Source organism: Schistocerca cancellata, chromosome 2 (assembly GCF_023864275.1).
Source record: "Schistocerca cancellata isolate TAMUIC-IGC-003103 chromosome 2, iqSchCanc2.1, whole genome shotgun sequence".
Lineage (NCBI taxonomy): Eukaryota > Metazoa > Arthropoda > Insecta > Orthoptera > Acrididae > Schistocerca > Schistocerca cancellata.
Window position 1 is genome coordinate 963,737,083 of NC_064627.1, and position 6,683 is coordinate 963,743,765.

The 6,683-nt window shown below is 38.8% G+C and overlaps 2 non-coding genes across 2 annotated transcripts; one reads left to right on the forward strand and one right to left on the reverse strand.

Moving 5' to 3' along the window:
- Positions 1 to 229: 229 nt before the first annotated feature.
- Positions 230 to 304, reverse strand: Trnat-ugu (transfer RNA threonine (anticodon UGU)). Its single transcript has one exon. It is a non-coding gene; the product is annotated as a tRNA-Thr (tRNA).
- Positions 305 to 479: 175 nt separating this feature from the next.
- On the forward strand, positions 480 to 554 carry Trnat-ugu (transfer RNA threonine (anticodon UGU)). Its single transcript has one exon. It is a non-coding gene; the product is annotated as a tRNA-Thr (tRNA).
- Positions 555 to 6,683: the final 6,129 nt, after the last annotated feature.

The window sequence follows — 6,683 nt, forward strand, 5'->3', positions numbered from 1 at the left end:
TACTGCTCTCCTGCACCCCATCTGGAAAAAACACAGTCTGTGTCAGATCATATGAGTTCAGGAGATCTGACAACATCCTTTTTCTTGCACAATCATATACAAAATTAATATTGAAGTCCCCACATATAACTGATTTCTGGTACTTCCTATAAATGAAATGATAATTAAATGGACACCTTAGCTGCAAACAGGCGTTGATGTACTTCATTGGGAACATGTTGAAAATGTGTGCCCCAACCGGGACTCGAACCCGGGATCTCCTGCTTACATGGCAGACGCTCTATCCATCTGAGCCACCACGGGCACAGAGGATAGTGCGTCTGCAGGGACTTCTCCCTTGCACCCCCCCCTTGATATCCACATTCCTAACATGTCCTCTATTAGGCGCACTACGAATGTAGTGGTGTGGACATGTTGGGAATGTGGATCTCACGGGGAGCGTGCAAGGGATAAGTCCCTGCAGGTGCATTATCCTCTGTGCCCGCGGTGGCTCAGATGGATAGAGCGTCTGCCATGTAAGCAGGAGATCCCGGGTTCGAGTCCCGGTCGGGGCACACATTTTCAACATGTCCCCAATGAAGTACATCAACGCCTGTTTGCAGCTAGGGTGTCCATTTAATTATCATTTCATTTCTAGCAAAGCTGCATGGTAATACACGGTAACTGTTCTTTCAGGAACAGATACTACCGTCATATACAGTTAAAATAGGGCTTCCCGGCCATTGACCTTCTTGTGCGAACGCACACGCTATGCCCGAAATCGTACGGGACTTGGTAGATTAATCTGCCATGAGTAATGAGTATGATGGGCAAACATCTATTAGGCGCACTATGAATGTAGTGGTGTGGACATGTTTGGAATGTGGATCTCACGGGGAGCGTGCTAGGGACAAGTCCCTGCAGACGCACTATCCTCTGTGCCTGCAGTGGCTCAGATGGATAGAGTGTCTGCCATGTAAGCAGGAGATCCCGGATTCGAGTCCCGGTCGGGGCACACCTTTTGAACATGTCCCCAATGAAGTACATCAACGCCTGTTTGCAGCTAGGGTGTCCATTTAATTATCATTTCATTTCTAGCAAAGCTGCATGGTCATCCACGGTAACTGTTCTTTCGGGAACAGATACTACCATCATATATACTTCCTATAAAGTTAACCAAGAACCCTCTCTTGCTTGAACAGAAATGCTCTGAAGTCAGAGTTAGGGGACCCATAAACAGCAACAATTAGAAGTTTAGTTTCACTAAATTCCAGTGTCCCTGCACAACATTCAATTATCTCTCCAGTGCAGTGACATGATACATCTAGGACTCAAGCAAAATACTGTTTTTTACGTACATGGCCACTTCCCCACTCCCTGAGGAACTCCTTGAAAAACAGCCAACTAATCTGTATCCTGGTAAAGGAAGCCTTTGAATTGTCAAATTATTTAAGTGGTGATCTGATATACCAGTAATGTCTGAGTCAATATCTATAAGCAATTCATTAACTTTATCTCTAATACCTCTTGCATTTTGAAGAAATATGCTAATTTCTTCTCTACTTGGATATCTGACCTCCTCTGAAGGTGATTCCTTAGAGGGACTTCCTTAAGCAGGTCTATCTATCAGCTGACTTTAATCTAAAAATGTGCAGCTCCAACACCAACTACTACAGGAATTTTTCTATGAGTGACCTCACCTCCACCCACTACACTGTCACCTATAAGCTTTGCCAGCCCCCCCTTCCCGTGCCTATTGAGATGCATGCCATGCCTAGTGAAACCCAATCTATTGACAGATTCAGCTGGCACCACTGTAATGTGACCCATGTCCTCTGCCATCACTGCGTTCTCCAGTCCCATGTTAACATACCTAACAGCCACATTAAGATGAGGCCAATCATGATGCTGAAACAGTTGCATGAAGTGCACATTAGTGCCACCAGTTTGAGCAGCTATCTTTACCAAGTCACAACCTACATCATATTCCCCATTCCTGCTCCACCATCACTACCTGATCCTCTTCCCGTATGCTGTCAGTCACCTGAGCCAACTTTGCACTAGGCTTCACAATGCTGGTGACCTGATACTCACTCCCCAACACTTCCTGCAGTTGCTGGCCCACACCTCTACTGTGCGAATTACCTAGCAGCAGAACCTTCTTCTTTCTGATGGACTTTGCAACTAGCTGTGGCCTCCTAAGTGCTGAGGACTGCTGCATGTTTCCTGCACCTACAGCTACAAGAGACTCATCTCCACTCAACTCTGACAGTTGGTCAAATCAGTTGCGTATATGCAAAGCAAAACTGTCTGAACACCTCCTCCTCCTAGCTGTCTTCTTGCCAACTGCCAGTTCCCATTCCCCATCATCCTTTACCCTCCTCAACCTATCTAGCTCCTCCTTTGGTAACTGCACCTTAAGGACACAGATCTTATGCTCCTTCTTCTCTATCAACTTATTTCTACTACAGATGCTGCATTCCCAAAAGAGGATCTCACTAGAATGCCCACTGGCTTCCCCACTGCATTCCCCCCAATGAAATACTTTGAACAAATCCCACACTGTAACCCACTACTCACAATCCTACAACAAAGCCCACACTTCTCACTCAGGTTAAATTTTTCCGTTACTGAAGTAAGTTCCATTACACCAATAGAACTATTTATAGAACTCACAATAGTGGTCTCAAAATTCTCTCTATACTAAGAAAGCAACATCTTTTATTAATACTACTAAACCATAACTAATACAAATACCAAAGAATCTTCACACAATTTATTAGCTACAACAAAAAATTCAACTGGCCCCTGGAACACTCAACAAAGTTCAAACAGTGAATGAAAATTTTACTGAAGTATTTCAGTAGAAACAAAGAAACATCAGCTGAAAATTACAGCATGAAATTTACTAAATGACTTCAATGCACAGAAAACTCTGAAAAACAAAGTGAGGAAACGTTTCCAAAAGTTTATTACACTGTTATTTTGCCACAAACAGTACAAGATACCATTGAAAACTACTAAATTTAATAAATGTACAACAGTGCACAAACAACTTTGTCAGAACTTAAGAATTGCTACAGCTGCAACTCCACACCATAAAATGTAAACACTACTGATATTTGGATGAATGATTGAAAGCTACTAAATTTAATATCTGAATAAAGTGCACAAGAAAGATGACATTGCCTCTGGGGAAGACATCAAGTTTGAAGGATGCAGGTTGCGATGTAATGCGCTCTTTCACACATCGACAGCGGTTCTGGAACATAAATTGTCCACCTACCTCAATACTGCTGCAGATCTGCACACATAACTCCTGACTGCAGCTACTTAAGAGATCTCAGAAAAGCAGTGTTGAAGAAACTGAGATTTCATAACTGCACATCAGAGCCCGCTATAAGTACAAAAAGCTGAAAATAGTCTTGTGAATTCTAAAGAATAAATTGGAAATGGGTTGCTATTCAAATTTATAAGTTCAGAGGTCCTTTTAAACTTGCATTAGGATTTTTTTATTGCTATTAAGCAAGATCATCAGCCCACATGTGTTCAAATCATTAAAGTTCCTGTTCGCAGTCCTCGTCACACTCAAACAGCCAGAACTTTTCCTATCCAATTCCGAAATCATTTACGAGAGTAACACAGTCAATAAACTGCTATTTACTTTTCCACTTGGCATTCAGTGGTTGCCTTTAAATAAAGCTTTTGCTCACTATAAATACTCAGTAAAAAAATTTACTTAGTACCTCCATGCTTTTAGTTCAAAGTTTACACATCCAATTTTCTCCAGAACAAAATATCTCTCAATTCTTAAAATTTTGCAAATAGTTAATGGTAAACACCAGCTACCTTTATCACTGTACCAAATTACAGAAGTCATAACATCACTTCATTTTACATATAATGGGATCAGACACGTCCAGCATGACCATGCTTTTAGTTCAAAGTTTACACATCCAATTTTCTCCAGAACAAAATATCTCTCGATTCTTAAAATTTTGCAAATAGTTAATGGTAAACATCAGCTACCTTTATCACTGTACCGAATTGCAGAAGTCACAACATCACTTCATTTTACATATAATGCGATCAGACACGTCCAGCTCCTTCAAAAGCTAGTCCACCACTTCCTTCTTCTCTCTGTCTCTACAAGCACCTCTATCTCATGCGTTTGGTGGCAAACCATCTCACTTCTTATTGGTTGTACAGAATTACAGCTAATCAGAACTGACTTTCAGGGCGCGGCTCACACCAAAACCTAGCTAGAACCAACCACTGCTCTCAGCCCACTGACATCATTAAAATAAGCAACTCAAAACTCTCTTGTTAAACAAATAAAATGAAATAAACTTTAAGCTGTACTTCACACCTAGAATTTAACTATATAGTCATGAACGTTCTGGCTATCTCTTACATACAAGAAAGCTTTAATAGACAAATTGGTGATGGCACCCTAGCTGTGACACCTCATACCTACTGAGGAACTAAAAATTTTTAACCTCTTAAAATGTTTTTGTATCTTACAAATTTATCTATAAAGCTTTTACCCTAACTAATCTGATACTTTCAACCTTGAGTTCGATTAAACTTTCCTAAGTATTAATATATGACATTCTTATTTATTTATGTATATACATCATTCATTATTATCTAGGGCTGATGACATACAATCAATTAATTGTAAACATACTTATTATAACATCATTCGATGTAAAGAAAAACAAATACAATCTTCACAAAATTTTACAAATTACTGAAAAAGAAACAACACCTACAATCTTCATATTTTATAACATCGCTTTTTCTTCTTTACACATCGCTATGGTGAGCGTTTGTGTAATATTTTCCTCTTTGTACGTCACATGCACACTAACATCGCTTTGGGGAGCATCTATCTATGAACACTTACACCTTTCACTTTGCTAGCTCTCATTGTCCAACTCAATCCTGCTTTGGAGGTGTCTATGAGTCTCGTGTTATCTCTATATCGTGTCAGTGCACCTGAAAAATTCAGCTGGCTTCAGATTACATCATTAATTGCTACTTCTTAACCTAACATGAATATACATCTCAAAATTCTTTTAATCCTTCTTTAAATGACTTTTTCTGAATAAATCTACTTTCTCATGTCAATGTGTAATTTTTTTTCAATACTTGCATTTATTGATAATCTTTTTAGCAAAAAGTGAACTAACTTTCCATCAAGCAGTACCAAAGTGGCACATTGACTATTAATCTTTTCTTCAAAATCTCGCTGCAATCAATCAAACAAGTTACTGTTACAATTTTATCTATGAACTACTTCTGAAAATCATTACACAAATAAACATCAAATTCCAGCCAATGCTTGTGGCTCTCCAATCCTGCATAACACGTTACCTAAAAAAACACAATATTATTAATTAAACAAATTTGCTCCAGGCCCTCTCCTTAGTCCTGTAAACCTGACATATATACCTACTTAACACACAGAATTACAAATTATTAATGAATCCACTCTGAATCATTGCAACCTCTGTGGCTTCAACACCTTCTCCACACATTTAGTTCTTGCCAACTACCGTGACCCTTGTAAGAGTCATCATCATAACCAAATATTGAAACCATCTTCCAATCAACTGTGTGGTTTTCATTATTTATACTCTATATGTACAAGAAAAACAAAAGCTGAAAACACTTATATACAAAACATTTCTTAAAACCAATAATCTTGAAAATAGTTCTGCTGACTTCTGTGGCACTTCAACATGTCAGATTCACATACATTTTACTATTTACTAAAGTCCACTTAGGGTTTCTGAAGCCAGCCATTTGCTGCTCTGTTACAATAACATCCACATCAGGTTTCACAAACCAGCTCTTTTACTGCTCAACTTCAATGCCTCACAACTACAACATCAGATTCCTTCAGTCACATTCAGTATTATTACATAGTCATATCCATACTACATTCACTCAGATTAGTGATGGTTAATTACGTACGTATTTATTCTTGGTTACTTCAGGTCCTTTCTTATGCCTCTTGTTTGTAATTCCACCTGTTTCTAAACTTTGATCCCTTTTGTTCAACCATATTACATCTTTTTGTTTACTACAATTAGCAGGCAACACCTTGCCACTCACTCATCTGTTTATTCATTACCACTGTCTTACAGTCAGCCTTGCTGCTTTGTAAATACTTCCTTACATGAAATATAACCCCTTCTGAGGGTACCCAGTACCTCCAAGTCTAAATTTACTTAAATAATTCATCTCTTCCTGGACAATATTACCATTGTCTTACAGCCAGCCTTGCTGTTCTGTAATTATTTTTGTTTCTTCTTACAATAACAATCTTCTGACATTTCCACAGCACTTAGCTCTCTTACTTAATATTACTATAGTGAAGAAGGAAAGATCACAGTCAAAAGTTCTTAATGATGAAGAGGAAGAATTACAACACGTAATGAAAATTAAGTAGCACTGTCGTTCACTCGAGTCCTAGTGTTCATCAAACACTTAGCCTTGCAAAGAGTGCAAAGCCCTCTGAGGTTTTTAGTTACTCCTGGCTATGTCTCTTTTTTGTACATATCTCTTTAGATCAATAATATTTCGTAAGCCTAGCAGCTTATGAGACTTTACAAATTCAACTCGGTAAGCATTAGGGTGAGGTTTCTCTATTATCCTAAATGGACCCTCATATTTGTCAATAAACTTTTTGGTTT